We start from the raw sequence: 14,539 nt of genomic DNA on the forward strand, positions 1-14,539 counted from the left end.
CTTAGGCTTTATTTTGATTAACTTGCCAGTTTCATAAAAACCTTTGAAGAGTTTTAAGTAGTTATGGTTCTAACCGATAAAATAAAAAATCTCTGTCCCACTAAAGCGATTATATATGCGCAACGAATCTACGCCGCAGTAACTTAATTGAAACTTAATAAACCAATTCTGTATGAGAAGTTCAAGTGAAACGTTTCCAACAAATGACGGTGCCTTGTACAGCGATGGTGAATATCCCACGCGCCTTGGTTCATTTACCTTCGATACCGAGTAGACAGCGATGGTCACTGGCCATTTTACAGTTACCCAAAATGGCGCTTCAAGCTGCATATAAGGAATCGTGCAGATGACAAAAAAAGTGAGATTTACCGCATATACCAAAAAGTGTACAATATAATTGTTAAGAACATCTGAACTTCTATGCTTTTAAAGTGAAAGTTTGTCTGTTTGCCCTTTAATTGCTTTATATATGAAAGAAAGACAATATTCATATCTTTCTAAGTTTAAACGCTTTAGCATCTCTAATTACAACATAGCACATTATAAACATCAATCTATCTGAACTCTAAGCTCACTGTTACTTAACTTCAAAGAGACAACTTCTACCATTTTCCCTTGACACTCCCGTCTGCACTCCTCTTGACCTATATTCCTCTCGCCATTTTGTATGAACTTCCTTTCCGATCCGGGGTTCCGGTCATTTTGAATTCCAACTTCTACCGACCACAGATTATGCATAATTTCGACCATTCTGAACGAAGATACCTTTTTATCTTTAACCAAATGTACATACAAAGGCAGATTTGCTACATTGCAACATTTACAATTATAATATGTAGAATCGTAGAACCGATCTCGATAAAATTTGGAGATTACCTGAACAGAGAGAGAAGCTCAGATGAATCCTGGAAACGGAAATAGGATATTAAGCCCGGGAAAATAAATGGTTCCCGCTGGATGTTTTCCTATATGGAGACGGCTAATAAATTATAATTTAGGAAATCTACATTAGGTAGTAGTGACTTATGATTTTGTATTCACCTCCCGTTTATCCGCTTCTTTAAGTTTCTATCTTTTTTTTACTAAGAATATAAAAGTGTAGATTAGAATATATTTTGATTGGTATTCAATTCTAAAGTTTAAAAATTGCTTTAAGCTTAGTCACGGTAAAGACAAAAATGTCCGTAATCAATCTTCATTACAGCTATAATAATAAGAAGGCTGCAATTTGCGCCAAATTTGTACAGGTACCGTTGCTTTGTATGTGATGCGATCACGCTATATGATGCATAAGAGTAATGGAACATCCTAAAATATTACGGCAGTATATAACTCATAAACACAGTTTAATTAGAAGACAAATATACCAATAATATAATACAACAAAAGTGTTTGTTTAATTAATATGATTGTTACCTTTGAAAAAAAAATTTACTTTGAATGAATAAATGAATGAATACTGTTTTATTATACAGCAAAGAGAAAATGCACAGAGATACATATACAATAGAACAATAAGTTAAAAGGTACAATTTGGCGGCCTTATATCTATATAGCGATCTCTTCCAGCAACCAAAGGTATACGAGTATTATAGTTCAGCTTAAAATTTGTATACACACAATCTACTTACTAGCTAAATCGGCTGTGGCCGTGTTATAGACTATAATTGAACGTTAGTTAAGTCCACCAGCTCGTTATAGAAACATTAGCGCGTTTTTATTTTTATACAAGCTATTATTAGTGTGTGATTAAATGTTACTTGTCGTACTTTCAACTAACTCTCTGCCGCAAATCAAATTGATATGTTGCTTCACTACAAGCAGAATAAAATAAGCAAACAATCTAAAGTATTAAAAATATTAGTAAGGATTGTATATCAATATAATATTATGTAATCTCTGTTATGCGTAAAACTTACTACTATTTCCTAAAAATATGCTCGTACTACAACAATTTTTGCAACACAGTGCAGGCTGTTGGAAAACATACGCAACAAACCTTTTTGGATAGAGCATGATTAATTCCGAATCAATTCAAACCCGCAACGAGGTCGTCTGGTGCACGACACTTGTTCTGCGAGGGCGAAAGTTGATTAACTTAGAGTACATAATACAAAAACCAAAAACACATTTAAAATACGAAGGTGATTTGGATATTTTTTGCTAGATGTACCCAAAGTAGTTTGCCTGGTCAGCCTTTATTAAATATGTCAGATTGTATATATATTTTAAATACAAATCTAAATGTGAAATTCGGCAGGATTTTAAATTTTAAGTCTTACAGTCAGTTTTAATCTCTAGTAATTTCTTCTCTCCACATTATGTATTGGCAGTCCACTATACAGGTTAAACATAAATAGATGTATTTTAAATCTTAATTTAAAAATTTATATAAAATTTGACATATTTATTTTTAAATTAATATTTAAAATACATCTAAATTTCAAATTCAGCGGAATTATAAATTTTAAAAAACAGTCAGCAAAAATTTCAGTTAACCTTCGACCTCTAGTAAATTATACTCTATACATTTAGAATTGGTAGACCACTCACTCACTACAGGTGAAAAATAAATATATGTTTTACACCGTTATTACTTTTAATATAAGACCATAATATATAAATAATAGTACGTCTAAACGCAATCTTATCGTTAACTACTCTAGGTATGTAACTTAGAGTCATAAGAAGATCTATATCTTCCCAATAATTATAGGTACTTTCCCTGAATCAACATACATATGACGGCCGATTAGCGCAGTTTGCAGCGACCCTGCTTTCTGAGCCGAAGGCCGTGGGTTCGATTCCCACAACTGGAAAATGTTTGTGTGATGAGCAGTGGCGTGCATTGCATATATGCAAATAAGCAGTGCATACCCTACCCTCAGGGTCTTAAAGAACCTTCAGATAGGACCATTAAAGTTTAGTAATTAAAAAAACACCAAGTAAAAAATATATGAAAGCGCCATCTAGTAATGAGCGGCCAAACTTCTAGGTCAATGACGATAGATGCGTAGGTATAACTTATAAAATAAAATTTTCTACTTCGTATTTTAATTTTTAACCGTAAATGCTAAACATTTACCTTTTAAAACACGTAAAAATACCTATATTATCATTTAAATCTCATGTTATCGATTGCAGGGTAAATCAATTATTATGAATCACTCGACATATGACGCCATCTACTGTTGCATAGAAATATCAAATAAAATAAGCACGCCCAAAGAAAGAATCGTTCTGCTAGATGTGTGCGTGCAAGTTAGTAGTGTGTGTCGTGTAATGTTATAATCGTGCGCTTGTACTTACAAGATTAGCATCGGTCTTGTGTGAACAGTTTCATTCATAAATTCTCTATGTATGGGTGTCTATAAGCACTGCTTACGGAAGTGGATAATCAATTACGTGTTTGATTTTTTTATGAAAAGTATTCCAGGAATTATTGGAAAGTGAGAAAGTTAACAATAAATATTGTTTCTATTTATTGTTGACATATCAAAATAAAATAGCGTTCGTACCCATACTTACAAAAAAATTAAAGACATATTTTGACTAATTTCGATTGCAATATTATCATTAGCATATTCAATCGCCATTATTGTTTACCTTCGAACAATGCTCTATGGCGTTGGTGATAAATAAACGGTTAAAGTGCATAAATTCAGCAACTTATAAAAGTTTGAGTAGTGATAGTTTAATGTGTTAACGTTATTTTATAGTTTATTCATTCATTTTTATTCGTGCGGTCTTTGTTTGGGTTCAGTGTGCCTGGAAAAAGTACTTAGAGACAACTTTAATTTCTATCCCTTTATCGTAAAATTAGAAATCATGCGCAAAGGAAGGTGTGTACCAATGTTACAAATATCCACAAAAAAAGGTGATAAAGTAAAACGTAGGTATGTGTAATAATAAATATTACGAAAACTATTCTTGACTAAGCGGCTTTGTACACACCAATCGATTATTTTGCTTTCCTTTTGTTTTATTGTCCAATATACGTAAAGTTTGAAATGATAAAGGATATTGTGATATTAATAATTTTCATCAAGACGCTAAAAACATGTTGGAAAAAAATATTATCATCTTCAGTGTGCTTAGAAAATGCTGCCGAATGGTGTGTCATAATTTTGTGACGTAAATCAGGGTATGTACTTTTATTCAATTGGCAGTAGATAGACGATAGTAATAAATCAATCAAAAATATAACTTTCGTAAAGTAATTTGATTATAAACCGACATATCTAAAATATAAATTTTACTTTATGTTTGTGCTGAACACCTTGTGCATACCCTGGGTCAAAGGGCTATGCACACCACTGGTGATGAGCATGAATGTTTTTCAGTGTCTGGGTGTTTATATATATATATTCTAAGTATTTATGTATATTATTCATAAAAATAGTCATCTTAGTACCCATAACACAAGCTATGCTTACTTTGGGGCTAGGTGGTGATGTGTGTATTGTCGTAGTATATTTATTTATTTATTAAAAAAAAAAAAAAAAAAGAAAAAAAAAATATTACACCATTAAATAAAACATTATTTCTTTGTTTTACAAAATATCTGTAATTGTTTTATAATGTTACCGTTTTCTTCTTGACTTGATAGCATTACTCAGGAATAACTTTAGAATAGGGCCTTGGGATATGCAAGGAGCTGCTGTGTTAATTTAATATATGTTCATAAAAAAGTTTCCAAATTTAAGAAAAAATGTGACTGTTATTATTTGAACATTAGAAGTAAGAATAAACTTACAGTGCAATATACTAGGTTACATAAAATTCATAATTCGTTTAAAGGAATTTGCTTACAATTCTACAATAAACTACACATTGACATCTTGGTGATGTCTCTTTGTAGTTCAAAGTTTGTATTAAACGTAAGCTTATAGATAAGTCCTATTATAGTATAAAGGACTACGTTATGTATAAAATGCGTGGGTGTGAATTATTTTCCTAGCCTGATAATTAAAATCACAATGTGAGATGGCGATTACAAAAAAAAACTCCCGGTTAAATTTGTTGTGGGATTCTACTTAGACCAGGGCGCGTTTGGAACACTCGTACCTTTAGTTTCAAGTTTACGAATATAGTTATCGCCATTATCTCACTACCGTGTGTACTTCTCATGTAATGTACTCATCAAGAGTGACACCTATGGGCCAACTTGAATAAAGATATTTTTGACTTTGAATAATATTGTTCTAAACTACTTATTTCAATTTAGAATTTTACGACTTGTAACACTAGTTCCTTGTTCCTTGATTGATTCGAATTCCGGTGCACTTTGAAAATAATTCGATCAAAATTACCTAATTACATCCGGGCGAGAGAATAATTATTATCAATGGTTTTATAGTCTGTATTCCACGTGACTAATACAGAGAGAACTTTGAGTCAATTGAAAGCTCTACAAGGTTACTAAATAAGCGAGAGGGCGGCTTGCGTACACGCATACCATATGAGTCAAGTTTCTGAACCTTTGAAGGATGCTATTGTTCGAGTTAACTCAGCTATGCACAATATGTAAATTACCATCAATTTCTGATACCGAACTCCAAAAATTGTAAAGATATTTTAAGAAGTACACCTAGACAATGCTTTCCTATAGTACCAATAACATATTCTATTTATATCCATAGTGATATTTTTAATTCGAAAGTATATATAATGTTACCTTTTGGATCAGCCAGTGCACTGATTTCCGTAGTGACTTAATCTGTGGGGAATTCATATTTTCATTATACCGGGCTAAAAGTGTGTAAATAATGCTAATAATTAGGGCAAGCAGGCTTTCGGGAGGGAGCCTACTTACTTACTTTAGGGAGGACCGAGTTCGATGCGGGAGGGCAAGGAGCCTTAACTTTTCGGAGTTCTGTTTTTTTTTTATTGTAAAAAATTAATTTATCACCTTCTCGGTGAAAGAAACCTGCATACCTGAGAGTAATCCGAAATGTTCTGAAGAATGTGTGAAGTCTACCAATCTGCGATTGGACGTGGTGGACTACGGCCTCACCTCTTGTCATTCTAAGAAGAAATCCATGCCCTGCATTGTTTCAGTAAGGGCTTAATAATGATAATAGGTATACCATTATAAAAAAATAATCAAAAAACTCTCCGACTACTACTCCGAACAAACATACTCAAATCTTTAAATGTAAAGGTTTTAGTATTGTTTCTGTAATATTAATGTTATTTTTCACTATATACCTAAATTAGAAAATCGAAAGATGAAGAAAATTTACAAAATTTGGTTGCACCTACAAATGAACCCATTTTGAGTTCCTTTCTATAATTGAAGACCTTGTATGATGCATAAAAGGATACAATGAAGACCTAATAGAATTAAACAGTAAAACCGGAATTTTGATTAGCACAAGCGTGGGTTACATCTTCCATCACGATTCAAAGCATTAAACAATCAACGTCACACACCCACGATATATCTTCCCAAGCCTTAAGGTTCAATGTAACTTAAAAAAGCCACAATAGTGTTGGATAATGTTGTAAATTAGTAAGACAAGTGCTAATGGGTACTAATAAACATCCTATCATGATTTTAACTATGCAAATGGCTTGATCAGAGGTCCAAGGTCAAAGAACGAATTTATTCCCAAAATCGTTTCGATTGTTTGATTATTCTAATGTTTATACAACGGTGTATGCAGCAGACATTTTGGTTTCATCATTTGGAGGTGTGGATTCTCGGCTCTGGCCTCCGGTCCATTTGTTATATTGTTTTATGTCGGGATGTGTTCTTTCATGTCTGGAATGGTGGACGGGGCTTATGACCATCTCCCGAAGTCCACCACCGAAAACGTAACGCCAATTAAATCGCGTCTGTGTTATCAGTTATTATGAACCTAATGGTTTTTTTTTTTATTTTCTTAACGTGTTGTTGAGTACAAATACAGAGTGTAAATAAAATAAAATATTATTTTACAAACCTTCCTTTAGCTAAGATATCTGTCGACGAGTGGAAGATTTTGAGCTTTAAAACTAGTTTGATGTAATATATGACATTTGTACACATGCGTGCGCTAGTTTAACATATTAAACTAGCTGACCCGCGCAACTTCGTCTGCACCGAATCGGTTATTAGAGGTTTTAATACCTTAAAAAACCTAGAAACGAATTGCAACGTTACCAGGTCCAGTTTTATTTCCAAACTATGTTATTCGCGGCCCGCTGCATTTTGTGACTTAAAAGTCGGTATTACATCTGTAGAAAACATCGTTATATTTCAGCCAATTGACAGAAAATCATCGTAAAATATAAATTAAATCCATCCATACTTACATGCATCCTCACAAACTTTCGCATTTATAATATCAGTAGAATGGTTCGCATGCATTCAATCTTTGTGCCATATGCCTTGCGACTTGCTAGTATGTTAAATAAAGGAACTGCACTCATAAGTTACCAGCGTACATGGTTTCTATGCGAGCTCCATTCGCTTAAGTTTTCCTGATCATTGACACTAGTGTTTCGATACTCGAACATTGCCGGCTGGTGAGACCCCTTCTTGGTTCTATCTTACCTGTTACCTGTAAACTTTCGGTTGGAAGAATTACGCTTTTTGTAAAGTTAAAAATGAATTTTAAAATTTACACTCATTTTTCGAATTTTACTTTTATTTCGTAACTGGCAAACACATTCAATGCACTATAAACTACAGTTTATAATAAACTATACTTCCTAGACTTGTAAACTCTTTCGTAATTAGGAGTTTTTCTTTAACATAAAGCACGTGGTTTTAACACCTGAGCTTATCTCTATCTTTGAAAGCATTTTTAATTACGACAGCATTGCACAATTGACCTCATGAGCTATCTGTCAGAATTTTGTCAGCTAAACTGCACGAGTCGATTTAGTTACGTTTAACCGCCAAGGCCAGTTGGAAGTAGCTATAAACTGTGACCTCATACTAATTTAAATACTAATATAAGTTGCGTTGTTGGAAACACTGGTTAAAGTTGCAGTTGTATGCAGATCGGATAGCGTGTCGCAAGCAACCATGATCGGAATTACCTAATATTGCAGCCTGCCTGCAACGCTCCGCTCTGAATCTTTGATCAACTTTGGTTTGCGGCATGTCCAACGTTTATAAGACGAGGTTCATACAAATGTGCACCTTACGGCCTTGACAGTACTCCTGGTGAATTACAATTATTGAGCACAAGGGCTTGAAAATTGCTTTAAAGTACATTTTGGCTCGCATACAAAACATGTAGGCTAGTAGCTTGTGAGCAAAATTTTAACTATGTTTTGATTCGAACCTTTGTTTATTAAGTATCGATTTGTCTTTTTGTGAACTGTTCCTTAATGTATTATTACTTCAAACTTCGAAACATTTAAGTAAGACTTATTGCTTAATTTTTTATTCCACTGCGATCTCACCTGATGGTAAGTGATGAAGTAGTCTAAGATGGTGAGGAAGTATGGTAGTCATACCCCTAATCGGTTTCCACGCGACATCACCCGGAACACTACATCCCTTAGCGGCACGTCTTTGTCGCTAGGGTGGTAACAACCACGGCCAAAATCTCCCACCAGCTCAGAACAGGGAAAATTAAAAAAATATTAATTCTAAAATTTGCACTTCCGGGGATCGATCCCGGGACATCCTATTTAAATTCACAGTGCTCACCGTTGCGCCAGGGAAGTCGACAAAACCTTTTATGTACTTTCTTAATTTTTCTTGATTTTTCACTTGCTTGCACTGGTGTTGTGTTTTGGAAATGGGTCAAAATGACGTGAGTAATCTGGATCCGTATGAACTAGAGCAAAAGAAATAGTTAGATCACAGATAAGTGGCAGTCGAAAAATATAATTGACATCGAGTCAACTCATGGACCACATACCCTATAATATGTAGAGCGTTTTACCGAAACACAACAACTAACTCATTTTATTAGTCTGACCAGAAAGACCACATACCAAACAACTGGTTTTTTTCTGGCACTGGTATGATCTTTCAAGTTTTGTCGGCAAAAACCCCCTAGGGAAATTGCAGCAAAAATTATAAAGTCGGCAACACGTGGAAGTACCACGTGATAGCTAATGGTTACAATGGCTGTCAGTGGTATGCTGTTGTCCTTTGTGTAATCCAACTGGATTTACGAAGACCTGTAATGGACTCTTTGATCTTGAAATTTGAGACGCACGAAATGCTTTTTGAGCCTTAAATAACACCTTTTTGTAAATGAGAAGCCGTGTTGTGGCGGCAGATCAAAATATACAGACTGTTGTCACCATCCCTCCGGCTCCCGCAGGCTAATAAGGAATATAACAGAAAACGGGCAGCAGCTTCCTCTCTACAACTACTACCATCTACTGCGATCACCAAGCTGTCTGCTCAGTGTTGGGATTTGTTTAGAATGTGTTACTATTGGAATGTAATCAATCATAGATGTCAGATCATAACTCAATTTAAATTGGATCATTAAGGCAAACAATTCTTTCATATAAAATAACAACAATAGAAACTAAGACTATTTTCATTATTGGTATTTTATATCAAGGGATTTTGAAAGAGGAAGGTGATATAAAAGCTTTCAGACGGAAACATAACCGCACGAATTTATTAGATTTTATATATAAAACTCAGCAGTTACGTGTATTATTGACGAAGTTATGGATTTGCATATTTAAATACATTGCCTGGTCCTTTTAATAGTTGTAGATGAACTAACTAGATAATATATAACAACAAGTTTCCTCATCATTAACAAACATTAAAATGCTATGCATTATCTTCAATCGTTCATCAATTGAATGGTTAAAGACTTGTTTAAGACTGACCGTGCCGATTAAAAACCCTTGTACCTAAGTTTCCTTCCTGCGTCATAAATCTGTAGCTGGTTATCGTTCTAGGGTGATTACCTGATTGTTTAATGAAGCTCGGGTATTTACGTTGTGTCATCAGATGACATAAGAGTTACGAAAGGTACCGAGAAGTTTTATTATGAACAAGGTTCTCAAAAAAGGGAAGTCACGTATTCAGTGGACTGAAAAAAGTGCTACTCGAAGCAAGGATTTACTTAACGGCACTTACTACGATTAACTAGCTCATACTTTCGTGACACGTATTTCATTAATTAACAATCAAAAAGTGCCTTATATTGTATTTATTAGAAAAAATAAAGACAAAGATTTGATGGATCATAATCATCATCCTTTTCACACATGACCTAAATTAAATAATCTAGAAATGATTTACATTAAAAAAAATTATACGCAGAAATAGTTAGTAAACAATAATAATTCTAACACTAAAGTATGAGACGACATCCTTCGTGATGTCACCTTCAAAGCCTTCGCACCCGGATCAGAATAATCTCGATGCAACCACTTTTTATTTGGAAAAAAACACGCTAACTAAAACAACCAATATTTTGTTGTGAGCAAAACTTTTCTATGATATATCCACCAAAGTATGGTTTTAAAGTTCATATAAGTTAACACTGTTTAAGCCCGCGCTGCTAGCGGAATATTAATAAGTAAATACACTACGACAATATATCTTGTGTTATGGGTACTAACTGATCAATATTTCTATGAATAATTTTCATAAATAGTTATATACAGAAAAACATCAGATACTGAAAAACATTCATGTTATTCACACAAACATTTTCCAACTGTGGGAATCGATCCCACTGCCTAGAACTGCCCAGCTCCAATCGGCTGTCATCAGAATATTTGTTAGTTAAACCAGTAGACCTAAATGTAAGTACTACTTTAAACCAAGGACGAACATTACGCACATTTCACTTTCACATTGTAGAATACCGATATGCAAATAGGACAGAAAAATAAAAAATATCTCCGAAATTGAAAGAGTTTGCACCATGTATTTGAAATCACATAGACACATACGAAGCGCTTTGCTTTCCCGTGACTAATAAACATCTCTAAGATCTGGAGATTCCTATCTAGTTTTCTTTTTAAACGAGAGTAAATCCACAACCACCACGTAAATACCACCAAGTTTGATGAAAAGCATTGGTTAATAAAAAGTATTACTGGACCTTTTGATTGTGCAGAAGGCTAAGTTTTCATCAGAGCTTTGGTACATAAATCAAAGCAAGCGCGACTCCGAGCAAGGCTCTTCTTAACAGCACTTAAACTATCATCCTGCAGGGCCAGCACGGGAAGGAGACAAAAATTATATCCCCCGATTATATCCCCTGAAAAGGGATATAATGAACGTGTCCACCTGCTAAAGCTCGGGAACATAGAATAGGAGAAGTTAGCCCCCTTTTATTATAACACATATATTATTTGGATATTATTTCCTTTTGTGCACCAGTGCTCTGAGAGTTGATAAAGCTGTGGGTGAAGATACATTTATATCTTTTCCCCGAGGATATTATTGTCTCCTGCCCATGCTAGCCGTGCTGGCGTTTACTACGATTAGCTCCTTCAACTTTCGTGACACGTATTCAATTAATAAACAATTAATTAGACAAGTTCCATTATTCGTTCATCGTTTCTAGTTTCTTTGAAAGCCGTTGCGGCATAATATCCGCATTAAAACAATTAATTTTCAAACAACCTTGGATGTGATTACAGGAGGTGTTTTAATTAATTGATGAGAATCACGGAATTCAAATGTTACCTACTTAATACTATCTGAATGCAATTAAGACGAGGACGATAGTATGCTTTTCATTTCAGCAACTTTCATCTCAAGCGCCCAATGAGCAATCTCATAATTTTCAACATAATCAGAATTATCAAGGAACTTTATACCTTTACAAACTTTGTTTCTACTATTTTATTGCAAAACATTTCAGCAACTTGGCTAGGTACATTCCGTTTCCGAAATTTTATAATTTTTATAGTGCATATATATAAATTTCGGAACTGACAAAATTTTTAACTGTCTTACCTGCAGAGCTAGCACAGACAGGAGACAAAAATTATATCCTCCAATTATATCCAACAAGGGATATGATTAACGTGTCCACCTGCTAAAGCACAGGAACATAGAATAGCCCCCGCTTATTATTACACATATATTATTTGGATATTATTTCCACTTGTGTGGCAGTGATCTGAGAGTTGATAAAGCTGTGGGAGAAGATAATTTTTGATCCTTTCCCCGGGGAGATTATTGTCTCCTGCCCATGCTAGCCGTGCAGAGCGTTTCCTATTAAGTTACTATAAGCGAAATTAATATAAGCCTTTTTTATCGGTCTTATACTGACTGTAGCGCCATCTAATAGAAACATTTTCGTCCTACTTTTCAGAGGTCCATATTACAATGAGACTTTTTTGAAAGAAGATATCACATTGATTTATTATAATTCTATAATTTGATTAAAGTGTTTTTACCTAAACTTGGAAGATATATCCAATAAATAATAATAGATAAATTTATAAATTAATAAATCCATTGAAACATAGAGATGTGACCTAATTCCATCTTTATCAGGGTTATTAATAAGGTTTTCACAGCTTTTCCATAACACATATTTATACATAGTAAGAGAGTCGTGACTCATGTAGCCCGGAGCTCACTTTCACAAGCATGCATGTGCGGATTAGTGTCGGTGTTTCGTGCATCGAGCAATGAGCGTGAACAATTCGTAATCGAACCCCGACACTACCGTTGTAGCAACGGCCTTAGGAGTGGTCCATAATACAAAATATTTTGTAATGTGCCAGTTTATAAAACATTAATCCGGCTCGAAGGACTATATTTCACAAGCTTTAACACTTAACGTGGACCCCTAAGTTTTGGTCTATAAGAATGGTTTCCAAAAGTTGTTGAAAGTTGATAGAAAGTTTTTAGGCATTATTAATGGAAATACAATTAAAAGCTTCTAACTAAACCCGTTAAATAATAATACTATTCAGTGAAATTTAATATAGAACTTTATAAACAGAGTTAGTCTCTCGAAAAAATATATATAATATTAATATTACTATTTATTCATATATGTATTTTGGGTTACATAATTATTCACTCGTGGATACCTTCTTTATATGTGCCTGATTTTCTGCACGCGGATCGCTTTGGTATAAAATCGGAGAGCTTAACTGTGAAGCCCATTTACAAAGGTTTTGCGCATCAGAACAGCAACAAAAACAGACGTTATGACGGCAAGTACAAAATGCAGTTGGTCTAGTATGCGCCCGGTAAGGCAGGGTTGCCTTTCACAACTGCGTGGTAAGCATTCCACCACAATAAAAAGTTCTATTAAACTATAAGATATACAGCATTACAGCATTAACTTGTATAATATGCATGATGGTTTCATATTTAATTTTTACTACAAGAAATTACAATACCTAAATATTTCTTTGATATTACCATCATTAATTAATAATAACATATTTTTACATTATTCTATTTCATGAATGTTGTACCCGTTAAAACCTTATTTTGTAATTAATTGAATAGATATTTTAATATTGTTCAGATTTCGGATATGAAAATGTGTAATTAAATGAAGTGTATAATATAAAAATCACAATTAGCCATTATAAAGCAAACAATAGAATTGTGGGAAAAACGATCTACATGTAAAAATGTCGCTCACTCCGTACTCAAACAGAAATATGTAGATCGTAAAAATCACGTGCAAAATTACAATGTTAGCATGAAATTTTGACACAAATGCTATCAAACAAATCAGTACGCGTCATTACGAGTAAAACATCATATGTTAGAATGAGTATTTTCGCTGAATCGGTATTCATTCATTGTACAGGGCAACTTTTCATAAATATTTTAACGAGGCTAAATGATTTGAGCTCAATGGTATCTTATCATTATTTTCGATTCCTTTTTCTTAATTATATACGGTGCTAATATTTAACTGTATTTATGGTGGTTATTTTGTTATGGAAATACTGTTCTGCTCAACAAAATTTTAATATTATTGTAAGGAAGGGCAAAATCATTTTCATTTTCTTTTAGTCTAAGATGCAGTATCACAACAATGGATTTTGGAGTCTCCATAAACAAGGATACTAAAATATAACGAATTATTTGGTTTATTATCTACCGTTCTTTGTCTACTGAACGACAGTACCGCGGTCGTTGTATATTATAATTTTAGCATGAAGTCACGCTTCATGTAAATATTCTTATACAGTCTGATTCTTCATGCATCAAATTCATAAAAAGCAGGAAGTTCTAAATTAGACGTCTTGACGTGACAGAAGATATAAGAGTTCAGATCAAGATCTTTCAAAAAACCCTCCAGAGAAGAAGAGATCAAATATAAAATCTCTTCAATACAAGAAAAATAATTTAAGCGTTAGCTAGTAATAACATTGTATCTCAACGTATAAACGGGATTATTTTTACCTAGGGCCCTTAATTACGGCATTTAACGTAACTTAAAATTCATTCTGTGATTTAAATTTGGAAATCTACAAAATATAAAAGTCTATCTATCTATAACTTTACATCTCATATTACGGTAACTGAGAATCAAGGTCCAGATTGTGTTTTCAAATCTCAAAGTCAGATTTTTTTACGTTGATGAATATTGCCATCGCTTAAAATGAAGAAAAAATT

The 14,539-nt window shown here is 33.7% G+C and overlaps 1 protein-coding gene across 1 annotated transcript in view; it reads left to right on the forward strand.

Moving 5' to 3' along the window:
• Window positions 1-14,539, forward strand: part of LOC120623472 (E3 ubiquitin-protein ligase lubel-like) — a 79,904-nt gene that overhangs the window by 40,367 nt on the left and 24,998 nt on the right. The window lies entirely within an intron of this gene.

The sequence above is a fragment of the Pararge aegeria genome, chromosome 4 (genome assembly GCF_905163445.1).
Source record: "Pararge aegeria chromosome 4, ilParAegt1.1, whole genome shotgun sequence".
Taxonomy (NCBI): domain Eukaryota; kingdom Metazoa; phylum Arthropoda; class Insecta; order Lepidoptera; family Nymphalidae; genus Pararge; species Pararge aegeria.